The sequence below is a fragment of the Cephus cinctus genome, unplaced genomic scaffold, assembly GCF_000341935.2.
Source record: "Cephus cinctus unplaced genomic scaffold, Ccin1 Ccin1_scaffold0101, whole genome shotgun sequence".
Classification (NCBI taxonomy): Eukaryota; Metazoa; Arthropoda; class Insecta; order Hymenoptera; family Cephidae; genus Cephus; species Cephus cinctus.
The window spans coordinates 961,118-986,690 of NW_014332838.1; the positions used below are offsets into that span (position 1 = coordinate 961,118).

The 25,573-nt window shown below is 41.3% G+C and overlaps 1 protein-coding gene and 1 long non-coding RNA gene across 2 annotated transcripts in view; one reads left to right on the forward strand and one right to left on the reverse strand.

The window, feature by feature from the left end:
• Window positions 1-25,573, reverse strand: part of LOC107274753 (ephrin-B1) — a 529,858-nt gene that overhangs the window by 280,057 nt on the left and 224,228 nt on the right. The gene's annotated exons all lie outside the window — the stretch shown is intronic.
• Window positions 1,918-5,703, forward strand: LOC112495406. The gene is made up of 3 exons (XR_003061880.1): window positions 1,918-2,254; window positions 5,003-5,188; window positions 5,580-5,703. It is a non-coding gene; the product is annotated as an uncharacterized LOC112495406 (long non-coding RNA).

Sequence of the window (25,573 nt, forward strand, 5' to 3'; positions counted from 1 at the left end):
AATAAGAATTATTTTATTTGAAAGGTATACCTTTCTGTTATACGTGTTTCAATGTCGGTTAGTTACCTCATCGTGTGTAAGGAAAAAAATAATATGCCTTGTTAATGATAAATTTAAATAATACCGTACGGCAATCACGAAGGTGTCATTTTCCGGTGCTTCAGTAAATCGTATTTGTCGCAGTAAATGTATGACAGGTATGCGTGTAGTCACGCTGTATTAACGTATGAGGGGCTGTACGTAATGTACCTTCTGCAAGGTACCATTCTGATTCTAGAAGCTATTTCTAAATTCCGGGATCAAAGATGTCACTGAATTCAGCATATATGTATATACTTTGTAAACGGGCATTAGGCTAGTCGAAAAAGTTGCTGATGGCTTCGGGTGACCTAGGCTCTGCATTTCGCGCGAGCTAGTGGTTTAATGATTTCTCATTATCCACTTACAAGGAATTGTTTCCGTAAGTGGTTTCCATGAGGTCGAAGGGAAGAGGCGAACGCGTGCGAAAATGGCCGTCGTTTAACCAGGATAGAAGCGAAATGGGACGTAATTCGAAAAGCTTAGAACTCCGCTAATGGGTCATTTCAACTGCTGACCTTGCTGTCCTCAAGGTAGGATTTCCTATTTTGGAATAACGTTTTTGCCATGATCTTTACTCCGGTTTAGTATTCACTTTGACCTTTTTGACTTTTCAATGGTTATATTTATACGTGAAATTTTATATTGTGAAATATAGACAATTCCCCTTGCACCGAACTATATCAATTCGAATGCCTAAATGCTGATTCGGTAGAATCCACAAGCGCCGTCAAGTGGAAGTCAGTGGTGTGTCATCTCATTAGCATAATTGAAACCACTCAAAACAATTGGACGTGGATTAGTTAGCCACGGGCGAAGCTACGTTTCTTCCACCCTCATCCCTACGGGGACACTCGTCAGCTGTTTCAAGAGGGTGCAAGTACCAGCAGACGTGTACCAAGACAAACCGACGTATGAACGTAGAAAAGTGTGAATAAACGGGTTCCTAGACAAGTTAGATAAATGATACTTAGCGTAAAATTTAACATTTTTATAAACTTATCGAAATAATCATTCATCACTGTCATCTCTGAAAACAAAGCTGGAGAGCAGGGAGTCAAATCCCATTACTGTACCAAATTCAGATATTGAGTAATAATATCAATATTAAAATAAAAAATATGATGTATCTTTGAACATTCGACAGTGTGACACAATCCTCTTAATTTCTATAATTGCATTAGTGCCAACCTCGAAAAAAAAAATGTCGATAGTCATTGCGGAATGTAGAGTGCAGCGGGATAAATTGACACCCCGGTTGCACTCTCACGTGCACGCAACACTGCATAGAAAGGAGTAAGGAGCGCAGAGGGGTTGTGCAGGGGGGTAGAAGTTGGTCGCGAGAGGCCGAGGGGAGCGTCGCTCTATTGGTGGGTGTGCCAATTTACACGCGTTTTGTTCTCGCTACGACAAAAGGTGAGAGCGGAAAAGGAGGAGAGCACAAAGGTTGAACGCCGTGGAGAGACACGCGGAGTGGTTGGCTGGTTGACGCATTGCATTCTGCCAAAGCAAAAGAGGGAACAGCGAGGCAGGCACCCTCTATTATACAGGGATAGATTTTGCATTCGCACCAGTTGCCAGACTCGCACGACAGTCTGCTACTAGCCTGGCTTGGATTTAGAAACTAGTATTATGGATTCACCTATATATTATAAATTGTACGACACGGTAGCTGGTATGGCAGTGGATCAAAATTTGTTGACAATCTTATTAATTATTGCACATCAAAATTCTATTCTCACCCACTACGCGTTGTTCTGGGGTCTACTTATTTCACTACCTTACCTTGTTATTTTCCAAAACTAAATCGTTGACGTCTGATTTCAGCTGCTTCAGGATCGAGCGACTGAGACGTTGATTTGGAATTCTGGTCACAGACCCGGAGCACAGGAGCATGGCGGCTTGTGAAGGGTGTTCTGGCAGGGAAGGAGCATATCGGAGCACTTAAAACTACAAGCCGCGTACAAGCTCTTGGAACGCGGAGTCGAAACGATTGTCGAAAAGTTTCCGTGCTGCATTTTTCCAAGTCTCGACCACTGCGCGGATTTGGGTCGACCTTTTTGTCAGGATGCCGCCTGTGTACAATCTTCTGGAATCTCGTGACGATTCCCAGACCTCCCGAAGACAGGATTCTTGATATTGTTTATATCGGTGAAAACAACGAAATGGAATTTCAGTAAGTATACAGGTATACGCAGTAATTACATATACCGCACGCTAATCGCAATGCAGATTCCTGTAACGTAAATATATATGCATGTGTATTATATTACTATATAGTACAGCTACTCTAATCTAGAAACTACGCATAACCTTCCGTGCGAATTCCAGTTTCGTAATAACATGAATTTACGAGTAAAAATGGCACTGCATGGGTCTTACGATGATGCAGTATACTTTTACGAGGAAACCGACCTGTATTTGAAACGACCAACACCCAGCCCCGGGCTATCTACGAACTCTGTATATATACGTAACTGTATATTGCTGCAAGTGCAGCCCTGAGCCAATCTGAAATGACATCAGCCATTTCAGCCCGACAGTGCAGCTATTCCTTACCCGTGCATCACTTGGCTTCGGGATATTCGAAACTCCTCAAACTCTTTCTATCCGGAAGTTCGTTACTCAAGACTCGCGAATAGAAATGATTCGCAATACGATAGCAGCGATACGATTCTATTGGAACTTTTCCGAGCTCCTGATTCGCACGCGAATCCTGAAATTGGAGACGTGAGAATTTACGAAGTGAGCCTAGTCGCTAAAATCATTTACTGATAAACGAAAGTGACTGATCTAAGATATACGTCATCGTTGATCTACCCTTTATTACATAACATATGTATATCCCTCGTAGAATCATATTTTTCTGAACCCCCCATAAGGTCAGACGACATCTTGTGCGATCGTGGGGTATATATGTTTTATCGAGAGTTTTACGACCTAAAATAAAGCTACTAACAATTTGACGCTTTCAAAGGGACAACCCTTGACAGCTATCGGAAACGACGTCATTACATCATCTGTCGGTAAAAAGTTTAGGTGACGTGTTTTAAATTAAGCAGGGTCCCGCTTTTGGTTTGAGTTGTCAAAAAGTAAACGTATACCAATTGATTTTCAGATTTTGCGAATTTCCCCCCCGGATAGATATCGCGACAGTGACGTGGGATCAGCAATCTCTTTAATTGACTTTCTTCGTAATTACGCGGTGACGCCGAATTCGCGACAGGAACCACCGGAGGAAACTTGTTACTCTCGCGAAATGATTTTGCGAAGTTTCTATAGATACGTAAAATTTTACCTAGCGATTTTCGCGTCGTTTCAAAGAATCTCAAGAGCTTCTCTTATCGCGGAGTCTGGGAGTGATTACGTTGAAATTAATTAATTCGACTTATTACGGCGGTAAATGACTTATTTCAACGTTCGGACTTTTATGCGCTTGGTCCCAGGTTGTGTTGTGTCGAGACTGCGGATTTACGAGACTCTCTGGAAACGGGAAGAGCCCCTCGCGAGAAGGGCGAGTCGATGGTTCGACGATAACTCTGGCTTTTTGTGTTTACGAGCAGTAAAGCTAAAACTCTATTTCGAAACCAATAATGCTTTTGCCCGCCTACCGTCTGTCTGCCGTCTGCGCCCCGTAAAAGCTCCACGAAATCATAATACTTTCACCGTGTGAAAATTCAATTGGCTGATTCGCGTCTGGTTTACTTACCGGGCGTCAAAGAGCCAAGGAGAGTTTCCTATACCATCTATACACGCATACACCTACGAAGAGTAAAGTGCAACCGCAAAGTCAAATTTTTCTCGTAACACGTAGTAAATGCAACAACGGAGCAAGGTAACCAGATATAAAGTGCATATGGAGTAATGATAAAAACTGTTCGCATTGTCCAAATTGCTAGAGCTACTGTGACCCGATCGAAGTTCGACTTTATTGTACAAGGATACTTGCACCACTGGTATTCGGTAAGGCTACGTAAGAGAAAATAGCCAACCACCAAAATAGGTAGCTAGAGCAGGCATTACCGCGGCCATAATTAGGTGGTAACAGTTAGTAGGTTGGCTGGCAGCTTGGAAGTAGTAGTTACAGTTTATCGCGTGCAGTTAACTCTTGCAGACCTCGGCTTGGCTTCTAGCGTCTAGTGGAGATAGGTAATGCCGGAGAAAACCGCATCTAGAAGAGCCAACTTCAGAAGGTTCAGATATCCAGAAGTACTTGCAGTGGAGGCACTATACCATTCCCGCTGCTATATTCGTGGGGATTCCAATTGCTGGCATTGGTTTAATATATACATATGGCATACACTATCCTGTATATATGCATACTATGTACAGGGCAGAGAAAGACATCGATACTTTGTTCGATTGAATAACATGGGGAAACTTTGATATTTCATCGAACAAGAAGAGGATGTTAACGAGGTCGAAGATATGGGATTGGCTCTCTATTCTTTTAAATCTTTATTTTCCTTTTCGATATCGATGAAGTTGTCACGCTAAATGAGTCGTCTATGTGCTTGCCTTTCAATGCATTTGAATATATAAGTTAGGACCTGCTGAGTATCGATACCAATCGATTTATGCACACCGTACTCAGTCACTGACAGGTTACATCATATCTCGCGTGAAATATCCAATTACGGCTGATCCTCCAACTGGATTTGATGGTTGGTGTATGTACGAGCATTTCGCGCGATATTGACGTGTCGAGATGGCATTTAACGAACAGGAATATAGTAGTGAAAGACACCGTGTCACTTTTCAGGATATGTACGTAGTGGATGGTGATTATGACAGAGTAAGCTGATCGATAAAGAAGCCAAGTCCATTGTGTTATTTTTTGGAGAAAAGCAATGTTTTAGATGTTTAATGACAATAAAAATTTTCATGATGTCATTAATTGATTCTGTCATTTATGTGTCACCAGATCGTGATCGTTGGAATTTGTACAGGCGCTGGATAAAGGACTGTTACTTCAACCTATGCACCTTGTGACCTATGATTCCGCATGGTACCGACCACGATGCTGATCTGTTTTCTTGAGTTACGGAAACTTGACGTCTCTCCCTCGGAAAGAAAGTTGAACAGCGAGGGAGAGAAAGGCGGGGAAATGGTAAGAAACAATCATAATCCCTGAGGCCGATTAGCACCTCGATTTCAGAACTCATTTATTTCTTGATTTATGATGGGGTTCTGTACCCTAGGTTCGGTAGCCATTAGTGACAGACCAAGTAATGCAAGGAAATAAATTAATTCAATCGAGTGAACACGATTCTTTCCACTTGTACGAGTATTGCACATTTTATGCAGGAAAATCAATTTTCATTGTACCGATATTATTTCTCGTACTCCAAGACATATTGGGTATAAAAGCACGATTATGTATATCAGTCCGATGAGTTTCACATTTCTGAAATCTAAACCTGAACAGGTGGCCCAACGGGACTCCAGAAGTTTGATCAATCATCATACACTAACTTAGAATGCCCTTCATCTTGTTTCAGCTACGCTTGCCACTTCTTTAAAGCTAAGCATCTACACGTGTCATATATCAATTCCTGAATTTATAGACCTGAATGCTACTCGTTTCCTCTTGTAGGTATTACGTAAGTCTATGAAAAATTAAAGCCTAACATATTACATTAATAAGAAGTAGTAATTAATTGAAAAATATGAACGTTGTGAAAAATTGATGTTTGAAATATTATGATATGAATTGATGATGAAAATTATGAATTTTTCAAAAGATTATATATTCTGCTTAAACCTGACAGCGAAGTCAAACGAAGAGTTTTGAATTACCTATCACAGGAAGAGCAAAGATTTCGCGAGCTATAGAAGATCTTGGATTACCTTTTCTTTCATCCCTTGCGTAGGCAATCCTTTTTTTCTCACGTCCCAAGAGTAAAGACGAAGGAATCCCCTTTAACCAAAGTTTCCCCTATAGCTGGTGGGGATTAGAGTGGTAATTTCGTAGCACCGCCCGTTCCTTGTTCAAATCAAAATCACTCAATATCGCTTGCTCATCTTTTCATCACTACTTCGCATCCACATTCTCCTGTGTTCTTCTTCTTAACATATGTTTCCTTCGGCAACTCTCCTTTACCTTAAGTATGACTTGGCGCTTAAAACCGATTAGAATGCAATAATTCATAATCAACAGCACCATTAACAGTTCGTACAAGCAATCTATCTATAAAGCTATCTATCTGATAAAGCATACACGTGTACGATTCGCATGACTTGCTTCAAACGCAGAATACCAGAAACTTAAGTCTCGTACTTTAAGAAATTGTGTAGTAGTACAGAATAGATATACAATACGCATTGCAAAAAATTGTTATGTATCTTAATTTCGAAGATTATAGAATTCCAAAGGAATCCTGATAAATTTATGGAAGAACGGGTGCGACTAAGAAATAAAACAGTAATGAGAGGTAAGGGCAGAATGGTAGGGGTAACGATTGAAAATACCTATAACGCGGAAACATAGCCCACGGTGTGCGGATATACGTTATCGTATCCTGCACGATATAGCCAACAGCAAACGGCAGTATTAAGTTTATGGGTGCATTGCGGTGGTTCCAGACTCTTGGCTGGCATCGAGCAAGGGATGCTTGGCATGGGAGTCACGCGTCCCGACAATTATTTCAGCCCCTATAGCCAGTCTCCGTTCCTTATTGGTAGACGGTGAAGTCGGCAAGGTCTGGGGAAAGCCGACCCTTAACATTAGCCAACGCCACTAATCTTAGCGCACCTGGCTCTACGAGTATTGCTCCGGCAATCATCATACTTATTCGATAATTCAATACAAGCCAAGGCGGTCTGTCACGTGCCTATACAATACGGAGTGTATAGACCAAGATGCACGTTTGATGTTTGCGGCGAAACGGTACGCCATTTTGGAAAGTTGATGCGACAATCATCGAATATTTTTAGATTAAGCATCGATTGCGCATATTATTATTGTTCGTTTAATTTCCGTTTACTAGTAAAAAAAATTATCTTTAAGACTCCAAAGGATTGCGAAAAAAGTTTATACGGATTATATAATAAGGGAGAAAATTGCGTTTGAAATTTGGGAACTTTATTAGAGGTCTCCGACACTGGTTTGGTTTGCAATTAACTTAAGGTAGGCGTTTAGTCAGAAGCAATCTTGTACGCGGTAGCTAGAATGTATTGTAATGCTATTATGTTTATTACAAGTTGAAAGTGTAGGAATTCCATTTTGGATTCTACGCAAGTCTTTGGGATTTGGAGTGTTGCTGATCGCAGCCTTTGCAGCCTTACCAGAAATACTAGCCATAGCATTCGTAGCAACCGTAAAGCATCAGCAGCTTTATGTTTTCCGGTCTTAGTGAAATTTTCCGTATTCCACGCCCCACGCGAATGCTTAAAAGCGCCATCTGGCGGAGTTTCCCGGAACTAACAAAAATACTCCCCACCAAATTGCATTTTTGGGAGATAATTTATAGCCTTCTCGTTCCATGCTCCTCAACGGAATTTTCCGGAACTATCCCAGGTTGGAACTCGGTTTTTAACGGATCGCAAAGGCCGTCTTTTATCAGATTTTACCTCGTTTTGCTCTTCTGATACATGTCGTTCTGACATTTTTGTGATCGTCATGCACAAGTTGCTGGTCGAAAATAGACTAAGTGCTCGATGCAAACCGGTATCGAGAAGCCCAGAAACGAGCCCTACACCTGACTGTGAACTGTACGAGTACGGTTTGCTCTTTGCTAAAATATTACAATAGTTTTCCCCTTTTTTTACTACCCAACGTCCTTGCCGTAATTCTATTCAGCCGACAACGCGCAATACCGTTAGGGTGCTGTAAATCTGATCTGCGGAGCGGCAGGACTCGTTTCGCTGGAAAGACTGTAATTTCCAGATTAATTCAAATTTCAAGTTCATTCTGGACTTAAAACATTTCATAGACATATACCTATCAAAATATATGAAAAAAAATCGATTTTTTGAAACCGAGAAAAGTATATGACCCCTTAATGAAAATTTCACCAACAGATAATTTAAACCTAGAACAGGTTTGACGTTTTTCAGCTATAGCGACTATATACACAGCCTGGTAAACACTCGAAAATGTCAGTAAATCACACCCGGGGTATGTAAATTATCTCCAGGGAGAGAACACGGGCACTTTGGATCGCAGACGTGCCATCCTCGGGATTTATCGAACGCTAAATAATACTTGCAACACTATAGGACGAGAATATACCGCAAGGCTGAAGGATATTCGTCCAGGATTCTAAAGAAGGAAAAGATTTGAGAAAGTGGGAAAGAAGGGAATGGATAGAATACGAGAGAAAGAGAAGAATTTGAAAGTGTATAACGAGAGTAACGGAGAAAGAAAAAGGGTTGGTATACGTAGAATCGATCTTAATATGAAAATGTTCTATATGACTTGTCACGCAAACCGGTCTTCTGTCCTCCTGCGAACGGCAGGAGTAATTTCGTTCTCCCTACGTTTACTTCTCAGGACACGTAGAAGCTTTACGTCGGCTTTCGTTAAAAGGATTCTCTGCCTTCCTGAGTTCAGCTATTTTTTTCAATCTTGTGGCTCCCGATACGTCCTACTCGGCTGGAGATGATCCGCGTTTACCGTTCCGAATACAAAATGATCTTCGAAGGTTTGTTGCTGTCATTGAGAAATATATTTTCCGCCTTATTTATTGCTTCAACTATAACACGTAATCAAGTATCGACAAAAAAATATTCATGTTCGACATTTATATAGTTTTTTGTTAGGTTAAATATATTCCATAGCATCGTTCACCCTACACATTATTGCAACACGCAAGAGCCTGTAGTAATCAGCAAGAAAACTGGCCCTGACATTTTCGCTTATATCGCTACTACTATATTCTGGAAACTCTCTTGAGAAATACCTATCAACGCTCGATTGCCAACCACTACATTACTCCCTGCACATTAGACTGATCGTAACGCTCAGTAGACTGTTGTCTTACGAGACGTTGCCCGTTTAAGGGTTGTTTCCCGTACTTGACTGTATCCAAATCACCCCCGATGTTTTTAGTCAGTTTTTTGTTGACTAGATCAGAGTAGACTACGGGGAGCCCAAAGGTTGGTTGGCAATTATTCAAGTAGAATTATAAAAACAAGTAGGGTTGGTTGGAGGTAGGGGGGAGGGAATAGTAGTCGTCCACAGGGTAGTGAAAGGTGTAGCCCGGCGAAAAGGGACGGTAAGGGAGATTTGGGGTTGCTGCTGGTCTAATTCAGTGCCGGTCCACGTTGGCTATACTGGCTATACTGCCTACGTTGGTTACGCTGGCTACATTGCTTGGTTCACATAAATATGAATGCGCCCGCGGCTCTCATTAAGTCTCTCTGCCTTCATTTATCTGCCTCGTCCCCGTGCACGGCAGCCGCCTGGTCCTTCCTACCCCTAGGTGCGCCTTCGCAGTGTCCCTATAGTTCGCTTCTTACGGCCTGGCACCAGTAGAAAACGTTTTTAGCACTGTGCTACGTGCTTTCATGTATATTCGCTTTTCTTTTTATAAAACTGTAGGCAGCTGGCTCGTGCGAAAATCGTTTAGTCACGATACACATAACATTACGTACAACTGTAAATGCAGCTACCATTAACGCTTATACGTATATGCGTATAGACACGAATAACGCAATATCTTTATATAGCAAGAAATTTCATTTGACAAATTTCACATGTTACATAATCCTTATTTCAGGACTTTCCTCCCTCTTCCAAGACTCTCCAGTTTTCGAGGTTGTTTCAGGAGTGTCGTTACGTCACGTCTTATTAAAGCCTGCGACAACATTTGCCTGTCTAGTATCTCATTCGCTCTCTATCTCTGTCACTCGTAAGCCATGGCCATGATTATTATTTATGCTCCCACCAGCAAGTTCCTTCGAGGCGCAACGATGTCTCCTTAAATGCCACGGCTCTCCCTCTACTTCTTATCCTTAACTCGAGTCTTACGTAATCTTTCATAAATCATGACTGGTGTAATTTACTCGTAAAGGAGAAGTCACCATTTGAAGGAGGGACAGGGTAAAAAGGAGTCACCGAAAGGGATATGGGTTTGAAAGTTGACTGAGAGAGACTTACTTCAATGTGTATAGATATGTTACGTATGGACCTGAAAGGAGTTTGTCACAATGTTCGGAAAATAAGGATGCAGACTACCGGGAGTAGGTACTGTGTGTATAGCTACTCGAGACAGGGTAGACCAGAGAGAACCGAGAGATGTAGACGCGCCAGCAGCGACGTATGATTGGAAAAGTTTCTATACATATAATACGGCTCGGTCTATCCGTCAGACTGGAGCCGCGACATGACCTGTCCTTTCCCTTCGTTTCGCTCTGAATCCGCCGCCCTTTTGCAGCCAGATTCGACCTTTCACCGACAACTCCGTAAAGCTCAGCAATCGCCGACGTACGATGACCAATGAGATATTTTAAGGATCCTGAGACGCAAACCATGTTATGCCCACTCGTTAATTTACTGAGTTCAGGTCGAACCAGTCGGTAAGTCAGTCAGTCAGTCAGTCAGTCAGTCACTGTACCAACATTGGGTCTGGGATAGGCAATTGCGATGGGAAATTTTGCAAAGTCACTCGCTGCTAATTATCAGGAAGGCCTCTCGCCTTTGGCTCGGGGCTTCTAATCGAACTGAGAGTAAAAGCCGATGGAAGCGTGGGAGGGCGAGACTAGGGTGGTGTTACGGGTCTTGTGTAGACGAGGGTTGCTCGAGGAAGTTCACGAAGTGTCGCCAAGTTATAGTCACTAATTCTCTATGGGAGATTGTGAAGTTCCCATGCGCCGAGACATCACAGAAGAATCATTATACAGGGTAGTCCAGGGTAGTCTTTGGTATACGAGCGGACGTCCTTTCGAAATTTTACTGTGGAAACTGCATCTTGTTTCTTGCGGGCATTATCCGCGATAACGCGTAACAAGCAACCTTGGGTATCCAAGATGAAACTAAAAGGGGATGATAGGAGTGGGACACCTGGGGGATAATAAATCGTGATTTCCTGTATCAAACGTAGTCGAAAATTAATTTTCTATCGTTATCAACCTGCTAGAGAAATGTGCAAAAGATAATGGGGGTAAAGGCGTGAAATTCGAAGGGGTGGCACAGATGGAAGTATCTTTCAAAGGACCTTGACTCAAACGTGGCTTTCATCGGCTTATTGTCCGTTAAACACTGGAGTCGCGAAAGCGCGCAGGTAATAAAGGGATTCCGCTGTGAAAAAAGTTTGAATAAAATAGCAAAAAAAAGTGGAGAGACAGGGAGAGAGCGACAAAGGACGTATCTCGGCGCGACTGGTGGAGAGAGAAATCTGTAAAGTGGGATAGGACGAGTTCCCGCGGAGGGATGGGTATATAAGGGATGGGGCAGGAGGGAGGAAGAGGGTGAAATAAAACATTGAGAGAGGGCTCGCTCTATCGGGCGGTTAATGAAAAATAGCGACACCCTCCGAGTCCTGTCTCCCGCTGAGCGTTGGATTGCTTGCTCTCTGCTTTCTCTTGATTCGCTCACTTCGCTCACTTCGGGGTGGGTTTTGCGTGATTCCATTGCGCCCCGAGTTTCTGTCTGGATTCACGCTGTGATGTCATATTACAACACCCTATACCTAACGCTCCACGCTCGCTAAGAGAAAATCTTCTTTCTTTCTTTCTTTCTCTGAAAACGCCATACGAACAAGCTTCTTTGCTTTCTCCAAAGCGACGTCTGTCCTCGTCGTTATTCTCCAGGGTCGGATTCTACGTAGCTCTACTTCGCAGACGTCGTCCACTCGCAGTAAAAAAGGCCCTTTGTCACGAGGCAATGCATTTTTCAAACGTTCTCAAATCATGTGAGCCGGAATTAATTGACAATCGTAGCGCACCACCTGTCTACCGTTTAATAATCGAAGGACGGAAGGGCGTCGCGCGACGTCGTAAATTTATTATTTTCACGAAGCCACCGTGCGAAATTATCGAATGCCGATATTCCGTTTTCCCAGGAAAGCTCCTACGTCGCGAACTGTACAAATGCATATATCGTACAGACGAATGTTACACCTTTTTTTCGTGTGTTCCTATTGGTTTTTTTTTTTAATATAACAAAATTCCCGGAACCATCTCCTTTACACGGAACACGTAGCAGCTATTGATTTTCAAGATAAGGGTCGCATTTCGCTAATAATTGTTACGTCAAAAGGCTGACCCACTTTTGTATATCGAGGCAGCTCCCGGAAAGAGGGTTGAAAGAAGGAATAGGAGTGGGTATAATCAGAAATCACAGCTTGTAAGCTGGAGTCGTTAGTGGTCCCGGGCGGCTCGCTTCTACCCCCGTTTCAAGCTCAACCCCTAGAGTCTTCATGGCTGACGAGCCTTCCGTCGTCCCGCATCTCAATCGTTTCGCTCCTCTTTTCTCCCTCGTAGCAAACCCCCCTCCCTGACCCCCTCTCTAGAAGTAGGTACTATACCCCTCTTATATTCCCCTTAGTACTCTTTTTCGGCAGAAGACAAATTATTTCTTTTCGTGCAAAGTCATCGTTTAGGAGTTCGACTAAAAACTCTTTAATCGGCAATTGTTTACCGGGGCCTGATTGTCGGTAAACTTTTAATTTGAAAGAATCAACGTTTTAACTTCATTTGCTAATTCCAACACTTCACGAGTTTCTCGAAGCTTTAAATAAAACATAAAAGATCCCCCTTGGACATCGACAACTTTTAATCGCTCAAGAATCTAATTGAGTCAATGAAAGTTTTGCTTCTGAAGATGTCCTCAAGTAAGTATATATTAATTTAATGAAAATTAATTATAGTCAAAGATACACTCTAAATCGCAATGTGTACAGATTCTAATGGCCCATGAACCACGAGTACCGCTTATTCAAAGAAATTTGAACGCGTGTGAAAATTCTCTTAACCAAAATGCCAAAATGCGAGAACAATAATCGTGAAAGAATAGGTATGTTATTCGCGTGACACCATAGAGATAATAGCGAGCGAGCGGTGCGAGTCAGAGGGTCCGAAAATAAATCAAAGCTTGCGTACAGTCACAGGGGTCGGCCGGTAACGGAAGTAGGGCTCATGATCTATGGATACCTCAGCGCTTCCGCCGAAAAATCTGTTATATATTGCACTTAGCAAGGTGTCACGGAGTAACGGTAGCCGTGCGAGTACAAAGAGAAGAGAGAGCAAGAGAGCACGAGAAAGTACAGAAAGACGGAGAGAAAGTGAGGGAGAGTGGGTGGGGGGTTAGTGAAAGAGCGAGTGAGAGAAGGCACCACGAGAAAGCAAGGGAGTAAGTAAGCAAGAAAGCTTCTTCAAGCTTCCAGCGGGCATAACTTTAATCGAGTTGTCTTGGACCATGGTAAAGTGACGGAAATAAATCAAGCCGTGGACATACTAAGGGTTCATCTTATAAAGATGAAGGAAGTAGATGCCGGAGAGGACGAGGAGGATGGAGGGGACGTGGATTTCGAAGAAAAATACAAGTTTTAATAAACATTCAAGGAACGAACTTCAAGCGAAATCCACCAAGTTGCTGCGGCTTTCGTGAAAATCCACCCAAAGTCCTCGTGGTACTTTTTTCTCTCTCTCTTCTCCTATTGCAACTGAGACTCATTCCTTGCGAGACCATAAGATAACGAGAAGGAGTATTTAGGAGTAAGTCACTCGCAATGAAGTTTCGTTAAACCCTTAGAAAAGGGGGTTAATTTTCGTAGTTACACTTTTGACAGAGTTTACTCCTCGAGGAACATCCCTAGAAACACTTTGCTTTAACCAACCCATTATAAGTACTGGAACGCTTTTTTCTTCCCTTCCATTATATTTCTTCTTTGGGAGTAGAACTTCCGGATCTCTATGCATATTCAAGAACAGTCAAAGAATTTACATCGATTCCATATGCACCTTTCTCCACTTACTGCGCTGTCTTCCTACGAAAATTCGACTTCCTCTTCTTCTTCGACTTCGAACTTCGCCTTCCACAGATCTTTTCTCCCACGATCGAAACTGGCTATTTACTCATCAGGCACTCTGGGACTCCTCGAACCACCCTTAATTACAGCCAGGGCGTTCCTCGCCAAAATAGTTCCAGTACTACTGGCAGAGCGGATGTATAAAGTCGCTGACCGCCGCCAACGGAAGTCAGAAAACTTTTCAGACACGAATCCCTCTCGTTCATGCATTTCTCTATTGGTCTTTAAAAATATCTCACTTCTCTGTGCCCTTTCATGTTTTCCATGCGAGATTCTACCTGTGTTTTCACAAAGATATGTAATACAGGGTCACGTTTCTTTGCACCTTTACATTATAAGCTATGCGAGCAAAGGAATTTACATCCTCAAAGGTATAAGATACGTAGCTGTTTCCACACTAGTTTAATATCCCTTCGGTGTGGAATTTCGAAATAACACGTCATACTTTTATAAAAATCCTGAAATGACTTTTCCATAAATCGCGAGAGAAGCCACCTTCAATGTTACTACGTTTTCTACTGGTATAAGTATACGCCGGTATGCAGGGTGCGCTCATAATGTATATGATGAGTGATAACGTTTCATATTCTGATGGAAAGGTGAACTTTTGATATTTCTTCAACGATAACTCGTTGCGCTCTGTCATTCGGAATCGCGTGAGTGTAGAACTTCCCGGGGGTTATTAAAACCAACGTGAAAATAAACCTTACGGCAGAAAGAGCAAAGGGTTTCTATACCTCGCAAAGAAGATGAACTAATGTCGTTTACTAAAAGAACGAGTGATAATATATTTCCCTTTTCATAATGTGACCAGAGTGGCAATAAGCTGGCTGCTGTGTACTATATTTTTTATCAGGACACGTAATATTGATACAATTCATGTTATATGATATTGATCGATATTTCAATGATCCAATTTAAAGTAATGCTACCTAGCTCTATGTGCATCCTTTATTCGTATAAGATCCCTAGCGTGACGTCACGCAAGGTGAATAAAGGGTGTCTTTCAATTCGTGCGAATTGACCTGACGTTCTTGTAATCACTGCAGCAAATTGAATATTAAGGGTAGAAGCGACGTGCTCTGTTAATTTACTAAGCTTATATAGACATGTAAGAATCCTTCTAATTATTCTACCTTTTGATGTGTGATTCAATAAAGTATACAGTATAGCTAATTAGTAACGTGCCACGTGATTTCAAAATTCTCAGAACGAATAATAATAATTTATTTTCACGACGGTAGATGAAATTAATTAAAATGGCAATGGTCTGATCCTGACACTAGATACATAGGTGTAGGTGAACAGGCACTCAGCAAATTAAAAGGTAAATCGTAGCCCCAGCGGTAGGCAGATACATTTCCGAATGAACGTAAAAACCAGCGCAGGCTTTTCTAGCCCCGTTATAAAATTTCGTAAAACTTCACTCGGCACAAACTGTTCTCGTTATACGAACATTATGTCGAATTATAAAAAGCATTGTGTCAAACGTTGAAACGGGTGATCATACGCACAACCGCTTCATTATTTAGCGGCAGCAAAGCGGACCCCTCCTGCTGAAACTTTTAATTAAAATCTGAAAATTTACGAACAGCAAGCCGTAATCACGTTAAAATATGATTTTGCAATTCCGTGTTATCGGACCTGAGTCTGTCGCTGTTGAATGGATTTAGATGAAATGTATGTCAGTTAGACGGCACATGCTCAACACAATGGACTGTCTATTCAACCGTATCACCACTTGTGTTCGCTGATTTGATTCCCCATATGAATCAACACTTTCGTCCATTCAATATTTCCAGTCTGTATATACGATATGAGTACTACATTAAAACACGATCCATCTGCTTTTGTTGCATTTTAAACGATTCTAATATAGATTCTGGTACTCACCAATTAACGTAATGAAAAGCGCCACCTCTTTATGAATACTCACGCATCAATATCGCCGCATTACTATCTATCATATTTGCGTATCTGTCGGAACATTTTTAATTGTTTCACGAGTCACTAATTCGTTATTAGCAACTCTGTTCAAAGTTGAGTATTTTTGACACGCAGAAAGTATATTTCGTATGCAGTGAAACTTCGATAACTCGAAGATTTATAGTCTTATTGAAATTTTTGAATTATGGAAGTTCGAGTTATAAAAGTCCCGCTGTATTTTCAAAGTACCTCAAAATAATTATTATTTTTAATTCGCTTTGAAATAGCAGCGTGTCCACGCTATCTCTCTCATTCCCTGGCTCGTAAATACTGACAAAAAGTTTTCCGGCCAACTTCAGCCTGTCTCGAATGTCTGTCTAATTTACATTTTGACTTCGTATCCTGCTCTTTGTTTACGTCTCTGTGACTGATATCTAGGCACCACCAAATAACACCCCTTGGAACTAACATTCACGCCAAGAAGGAAACTCGCACAAAGGACAACTGGGTGACCAACTTGTGACTTGTTAGTTCAGCACAGAATTCACCCCAGATACTTACGTCCAAATGCAGCCAACCTGACAACTGTATCATATACCCAGTGACGCAAATCTCCACCACTGTGTTCAATGACGTCGTGTTTATCGTTCTAATAATAATTTTTATTAGTGCCTCCCGTCCGAAAATTTATCTATGTTAACGAAGCGGGGATGGAAAGAAAAAAGTATTTGTCCTGAAAAAATAAAATTGTAGGTAGAGCGAAGAAAGCGCGAGGGTCTCGCTGAAGTCGTCAGCAATGCTAAGAGGGATGACGAAGTACCAGAGGAAAACAGTCTGAACTTCAAGAGTAGATTGCCAGTGGCACTTCCTTAAGCTGTATCCGAAAAGACGTCTAGGGAAGAATCTACTTGAATTTGTAGATATTTATCCACGTGTCAAGAGCCTCACATACGTAGGCTTGTAACATATAAGTATCTACGAATAGGTACAGTATAGCATGTACGTAGTGGTGAAAATGTATCAATTGGTGAAAAAAAAAAAAGGAAAAAGTAGGGTAGCGCGAGAAGTCTGCTTTCTGACGGGACGTCGATAATCTTGTTCCATGTCAAAACACGCCCTTCCTTCTTTTTCATCCCTTTCTCGTTTCCTCAACATAGTAGCAACCCCGTCATTCTGGTACTCTCTTTCACCACGTCTCAGGACGCCCAGCCCTTTCTACTGTACTCTTGCTCTCTCCCCCCCCCCCTCTCTCGCTCTCTCTTCTTTCTTTTTCTTTCTTATACAGGCTACGGCATCTACTTCGTTTACCGCGAGCAAAGCATCGTATCCTTTTACAGGAGACGGTAAGGGTGGAAATCCCCTTATGGGGACGGGTAACTTGAAAATATTGCAAATTGCTCCGCGGTATTCTAGTTTCAGCCGACGTCTTAACCATCGCGATTCTGATCTTAACGAATCTGATATGATATGATAACGAAGTGCCGGATGGTCTATGGTTATTTGCGAATCTCTTTGGCCAACATCTACGTAACCTATTTGCAATTTTCGCAGATATCAGCATCTGTAGTCTCGTTGAAGATTTTGCACGGGAAGAAAGAATGATAATTGCTGATTAAAATGAATGATTCTGTTAAGGGTAAAAGGGGATTCATTCTGGATATATGCCCATATCCAGGAAATATTGGAAATTCAATACCATTCTGTGAGATATTAAATAGGGGTTCGTATAATAGATTTATTAAACGTATAGATACTTCAATTTATTTTATGAAATTTTATTATATAGTTATTATGGATATAGGATGGTATAATGTTCAATGTACGTCGAAGCGTGAAATTAACGTTCTAATTCAATTTTTAGAGGACAAATGATCGCAGTTCAAATTTAGTGCTGTTATGCAAATACAGACGGAAAACAAACAGGAATATATCGGGGTTGCTTTCAAAACATTCCAGCCGACCTCGACCAATTCGCGAATATTACAATTACCAGCGGTTGCTCACTGGATCGCAATTCAATCCCATTTCCGCTTAATTTTTTAATTGGAATGTTTCAGCTACACGATCCTTATTCGATCAAAGAACCCTTCAAATTACCCGTGGCAATAAAAACCTATCACAAATCGGTTTGGTCTTGAATAGGTAGTATCGATTGGAAGAAAGAAGCCAGCACTATCGCGATCATGAAAGTTTTCTTTCTTTTAGGAAATTACAATTTCCATTAAGCTATACCTACGGACACACGCACACACAATTTCCAGGACATACACTTTTTAGTGAAAAAAATTCGCAATGAAAAATATAGTGAAACACATGAAATTACTTAGAGCCACTACAAGAATAGCTATATACAGTATCAGCTATATAAAATCGTATAAAGCTATGGGTAATTTCATTCCAAACCCTTAGCGTTATAGAATTTCTCGAATTTATGTATTGAGAGCAAATAAGTTTCACCGGAGGAAACAGTGCCGAAAGTTTCATAGTCGGTATTGCGTGAAAACACTATTCGACGTTAATAAAAAGATGAGAAATTGATTACAGTGTATCATCATGCCTCACGGTGAAACGCAAAGCCGCATAAGTGCAACCCTCTTCTTGTTCCGCTTCAATTTCGAATAATTGAACTGCGCAATCTTGTAGACTGAACTTTTTTCGCGCATCGCGAAGAAAATGCTTCCTAGAATCTTCCTTATTGGGATATTAGCCAAGAAGCATAATTTGGTTTTCTACGGGTAGGATGTTACTTTCAGATATCCCAAGTCACAAGAAACTCTATCAGTCATACCATAGTTTACGTCATTCCACTTCAAGATAAGAAAGCATGCGAATAAACGTGACGATTCTGACGCTTCGTCGTAATTCAATGTGAAACGTCATAGAAACTCGTCAGAAACATCTCACAACAGTCACGGGATGTGACGTATTCAAGATTCAAGAAATTTCGCGGCCTGCACGTACTTCAGTATTAATTTTCTCTGAAACGTATGAAGAATTATCAGGAGCCCTTGAATGTGAATTCGTTTAAAACCTTCAAGGAGTCACGTTTTACCTGTCAGAGAGTGAAGTGAGGGAGAGTGAGACAGGAGAGTCAAGGCACTATTGTAATTGGCGTGCTTTGTAAGAATCGTCCCGAGAACGCATGACAATCCTGATTTTCTCGTCATCTCTCTCTTCGCTCTTTCAGGATCGGTGGGACATTCATTAGCAAGCACAAGAGCAAGAGAGAAAAGGAGAAAGGAAGAGTCCTTTCTCATTCGACTCTTCGCTCCTCTTTCTCCCTCTACTTTTCTTTTCTTTCTCACCCTGCATTTCTCTCTGGTTTCTCCAGTCTCCACCGCCATTGCAATCAGAAAAGCAGCTCGGACGAGATTGATGGTAGGACCTAGTGAGCCCTGCTGGAACCTCTTTCAACAGTCATCCACTCGAGCGGCGAACGAATATTTCCTCTTTTTATTTTCTACTAAGTGGTTCATTCGAAACTTGAGAAATACCCTTGCAAGGAACCGACATGGATACCCAGAACAATCTGTCATCTCGAAATTGCAAGGATGTCGAGATAACGAGACCTTCTGCAAGGATGGGTCAGTATAATTGAGATGAAGTTCTTGCGAAATCCATTGAAGGTACTTTGGTTGGTATTTACTTTATTTTATTGAAAAAAGAAAAAAAAAGTATTCGTCCTAGGTGTCACTGAAGATCCAATTACTTCGTTACAGGATTATACAGTAGGTGTTGCAAATGGCGTAATGGTGTATTCTGGTAAAAACAAGAACAGTAGGTGTGACACTGTTTAACCCTGTGGAAATTAGGAAAACTAAGTTTGGTCCATCTCTCTAACGTTAAAAGCAATTAGAGCCGTTTGCAGATTTCCGAGTTTCTAATTCGGTGAACTACGGTTTCAAACCGGATGGCACAATTTGCCCTTTGTTACCCACCTAGTTTCCCTTTTAGACAGTTACACTACGTAGCAGTGCCTAACCAAAATAAGTTAGATACTACTGTCTATAGTTACATACGCGCATTCGCATGCATCACCCACTGTTTTATATTAAGCTTCAACACTGGCTGCTATAACGTCAGATTGAAAATTAGCATTATGGAATCCCATAAGGTGTAACCCTAAGGTAACGAAATTCCTTTAACGAAATTTCCCTTAATTCTAACGAGACCCTTTCCGGAAAATCTCGAATTGGCAATTGGTCGTGATTGATTGCACCGATATATATTTTATTTTATATATAAGATCTTATACCAGGGAGTGGTTGGAGGGATGTGAAACGGCGTGGCATAAAAAAGTCATATTTCTTCAAATAAAACTCGGAGTCTCCTGAAATATTACTACCTAGCAGTCAGGACACCCGTCTAACGTCAGCTCCCATCCATTTTCTCCCTTCATATTCCATTTCGTGTCGCCTGACACTGACTGAACGGTAAAAACGATAGAATCAAAAGTAAACTAATGTATTCCTATGAAAATTATTTAATATATCGCGATGAACGACAGTCTGATATAAATTGATTTCAATGTCTACTTTAATACTTAACCTCAGTGCACTATGAAGCACGTTGTTTAATAGCGGCTTGAGATGATTATAGGACCCGTAGCAGAATGCCACTATATAGTATACGATATGCTAGTGAATAATTAACAACTACCATACTGCATCAACGAGGATAGTTTTCATGTGGACGATCCGCAGAGTTAACGTGAGAAAGAGATTGTCGATGGACGGAGGTGGAGTTTGAAACCACAGATTGTTTTACAGTTAGCCAACTATTTAGAGCGTCCATGGCGTTCCCCTGCAGCCATGGACGAACAGGAGCTTTTCCCACGGACGAGTAACCCCACTGTAGGTATAGCAAATTCCGATGGCTTCGATTATTTCCCACTTAATTATCCGGAAAACCACAGTGCGGAACACTCTATACCGCGTGCGTGATAACACTCGGATACCGAAAGTGGACTAGTCGCGCTCCACTGGGTAATTTGCGTAGTTGGCAACAATTAAATGGTAGATATTTACTGGCAGTGGATGCCTGTATTTTCAAAGGGGTCCTCGACGCTTTTCAATCCCTTTTGAGATTTTCGTTCGATACTGCTGGTGAACAGTTGATCCATGTACATATAAATAGGTATAATTATATATCTTTGAAACGTTTCTGGTTTTTCGTATTTTAATGGATGTAATGCAGATCCATTGAAGGGAATCACTTCTATCCATTTTTGATTTACAATATTTTCAAATGGCAGGGAAACACTTTTTCTTCCCTATTACAAAGGCATTGAATTCTTAGATTGTTATTAAACTTGGGGGTTGGATCCCATTCATTCGGCGCGTTTCAATCTTGGAACGTCTACGCAATCATTTTCAATTTATTCCGGAACCCTGGAAAACCTAAAGTGAAGTGGTCTTCTTCAATCCTCAACCTACGTAAGGGCCCGCCTTTCTAAATTAAATTCACCATATCAGACACGTTTTATTTAATCATGGCCCCTGGGACGAAATACGTATAACCAACTGGTGCACCCTAAATGATTTTCAAAGCGATATCGCTGAAATCTAATCGAAAGGAAACTGCTATAAATTTGAGCTGAAAATATTGAATTTTCACGATAAAATTCCATTTAAAAATGAGATAATAATAAAGTTTACTTACGATTTTTACGTAAATTATTTTCATTCAGTCAAATTAATTATCGGCAACGTTTGCATCTTAGCATTTTTTATGTTTGGCACATCATTAAAAGGATGGCACAAAAATTCAACGCGTGATGCACGACTGGCTTTAATTTCGCATTAAAAGAGATCAAGAGAGTTCAGAGTTCCATGATTAACCCTTTCCCTCCGTTTCCTAGAGGGCCGGTGACGAATGATCTTATTAAAAGATTAAATTCAAAAAGGGTAGCCCGCTTTCTCGTTTCTTAATATTAATAAACCCTTTTTTGGAGGGAAGAGGACTAGGGACTATGACGCTGAGTCGTACACTTTTTATCGAGCTAAAACGATGCCTGAAGTTAAGTCCAAGACTGCCTATGCTGCACCGGCATTAGATAATAAACGAGCCGGAAGATTTTCCATTAACGATTCTTGACTTTTATGAAAATTTACGAATAAATCAGTATCATTCAATGTACGAATTTTAATGAGACCATCAGGTATACCGTTTACATTATACAGTTAAGCAAACTTAATCGCAAATATATACGTATAAAATATATACTCAAATCGTATAGCCTAAATAAATTATTACGTTGCTTTTAAAAGTGCTATATGTTATTTTTTAAAAGAAAGGGCGCCCAGTGCGTTTCACGGAATTCCGCATTTTTGCTAATTAAAAGAGCGACGAGAGCCCTTTGCTAAAAGGCCAAGCGGAAGGTACAAAAACTGAACAGCCTTTCAGTATGATAAAACGGGGTATTTCTTAAATGACGAGAGATCCATATCGCGGGATTTAACATTAACCGTATTCCTTTTGAGATTCTTTAAAGGCGCCATCCTCTAAGAGTATCTTAACAGGTTACGAAGTCTCGAGAAGAAGGAACGGAAGTGAAGTCCGAAAGAGGTCTCTGGAGTAAAAAAGGGAGAAAAAGGTACCCTACATCAAATGAAGATTCGAGGGGTGTCCCTTGACGAGCCCTTTATTACCACTTACCCAGCTAATTATATAATTGATACAGTTTATCACAACACTTACCCCCACTAACGACGTCCATGTATCTCAACATACTAATATCAGAATAAACAAGTAAAAAAAAATATTTACACTCATATGATACTTCGAACAATATCAAGATAAAAAACAAACTTTTCAAACGAACCCTTGATCGATTATCGAAGATAACGAGGAATTGAAAAATCGAAAAGATCGTCCTGCCCCCAAGCAAAGATAGTGATTGATGAACAGGATGCTCTTAATGGTGTGTCCATCGCGAAATTACTAAGACGTAAGAGCAACGCTTTTCGGTTGTCCCGTTCTCTTGTTAGTTGCCTATAGGACTCACTTGGAAAGCCCCGTGCGCATGCGCTTAAACAGTCTATACAGGAAAATAGTTTAAGCAATAATTCAGTGAGCCAATACCGTTAATTATTTCGTGGTTCCCGTAACGTTAGTCGCTCCCAAATGGCCGTTAAGGGTTGCCCTGTTAATCTTCACGGTTTCCATCTTAGTTTTTCGCAGCATCCTTTAATGCGCATTGCGTCCACGGATTGCTAAGAATTTTTCTCATTGCTGGCTAACAGAATACAAATGTCCACACGCTAATAACTCTTTGGCAAACGAAAGTAGGTATTGTGTATTCAGGTAAATGCGAGTAAAGCAGACACTAGGAAATTCTCTTCCCGATGCTTGGATAAGGTGGAAGGTTGAAGGTGTCGGGTATATTTACGAGGCTCGGTTAAGAGGATCTTAACTGCCGGACGGTTTCCTTTAAAATAGCCACTTAATTACGGCTAAGTAATCGTCACACTGCAGACGATAGCTACGCTTAATACATTTTTGCTTACAGCTATTAGCATCCCCGTAGAATTAATAACCTAATAAATAATTTTTTTTTGTGCTAACAAATATCAGGATCCTCTGGAAAAAAAAAAGATAAAATATTACTACGCATACAACGCAAAGCTTCTATCAATAGACAGCTCCATTATGCACGATAATAGAGCATAGGGTATCTATTCACCAGGAAGCGTACGTATAAAAAGAAAAGATCACAGAGACCGATATATATAATAGTTTCCTATTGAGAATATTTAATATAAGAAATGTCGCCTTTTCCGTAAAAGTTCCATTGCGTGACAGATGCGTTTACCGTAGTATATAGTGTAGGTAAAGAGCGCTTATTCTTCTTAAGGGTAAATGCACGGTGTATATAGGTATACTGGCTAAACGTTATTTATCCCCGTCAAGACGTCTTGGCAGAAGAGAATTTCCGTACGAGCCATACCGATATGATATATTGGACGCATTAAGTGCGTAGCCATTGTGCGTTCATCAGCATCGCCCGTTATTATCAGATTTGACGCGAAGCGTCGGGTTATTACATTTTTTCGCACGAGAATTAGCCTGCCGACAATGCTCCCAGGTATTATGGCACCTCCGACCCGAAAGCACATCCATCATCCTTCCTTGTGCGCTGTCTACGTCTAATATTATCATAATGTCATCCACGGTCCTCCCTATTACGTTCTCTAGCGTTACTGCCCTTGAAAGCCTGCCGTATGCAAAATCTCGCACGCAGCTCGTTATAGACTTTAAAAATTATCCGCTTTGACGATCAACGTTACTATGCTACTTATACGCACCATCTCGTAAAACTACAGTATCTTGGAAGATAGTAAAATTCAATTGAAAAGAGGTAGAGAATAAGTGTGCAAGAAAAGTAGCAGAAGGAAAGTCCTTTGAAGGAATCCTTAGGAACATGAATAAGGTGAGAAAGAGAGAGTGCGAGAAAGAGAGAGAGAGAGAGAGAGAGAGAGAGAGAGAGAGAGAGAGAGAGAGAGAGTGATTATAATTCCACCTGGATTCGGTTTCGTTTACGAGAAATGAAAGCAAAGTAAGAGGTCCTTGGTAAGCGGGATCCTTCGGAGTATTCTTATTGGAGGAGTTGATGCAAACGAGGAAGAAGGATGAAAAGTGAGTGTGAGTGTGTGTGTGTGTGAGAGAGAGAGAGAGAGAGAGAGAGAGAGAGAGAGAGAGAGAAGAGCCGAGGTTTAATATCTCACAGCAGAGAAGAGTGGTTATAAGGGACCTTGCATTTCTGCATTTGCAATGAGCCATCTTAGCTCAGCAAGGAAGACGAGTTGATGCCTTCAAGTTTTCCTATTCTCATTCCCGCTAGCGTGCTCGCCCAGCCCCTTCAAGCATGGAACTACCCTTACCATAGGATATTAAAATTCTCTGGGAAATACAGACGGCACGGTCCTATACGGCATTTGCAGTGCAGGTTATTACAAACGAAGTGGCTGTCACGTTTAATCGCTCTCCAAGTAGCCTCAACGATGATGCATGTTATGCGAACCGTCCAGAACGATTTAAAACTATTACGTCCCATTATTCTTTTAACCTCGAGGAACGACCTCCCTACGTCTATATCTGCAACGCAACGAGTAAACGCATGATTTTCTTCGATCCAAATTCAACATGACCTTTTGGGATGCGACACTGACCACGACACTATTCGTGCCGAGTAACATAAGCATATTTCCAGTGAATGGTTAGGCAGCATAGGTTATCCAGTGGTCCATTGGTCAGCAGAGGTTAGCTGACCACTGGTCAGCCAGTCCGGCCCTCGTTGCCCGTGTGAAATAGTGGCTGGCCGCGCTCCAACCTCATACGTTAGTTCCGTTCATACGTAACCCACCTGCCAACCCCGCTTTCGCCCACCCAACATATATGTACTAAGTTTTGAACCCTCCTCCCGCCCCATCCGCCACCCTCAATCCTATGCGAGCGTGCACCGACCACCGCCGGCACACACTCAGTTTTCGGTAGGTCAGCTTGATCTACCGACATATAATACACTCCTACACTTGGCGACCCAGCAAAAACCACGGTAACTTACTAGCACCGACGCTCTATTATACGAATTATTC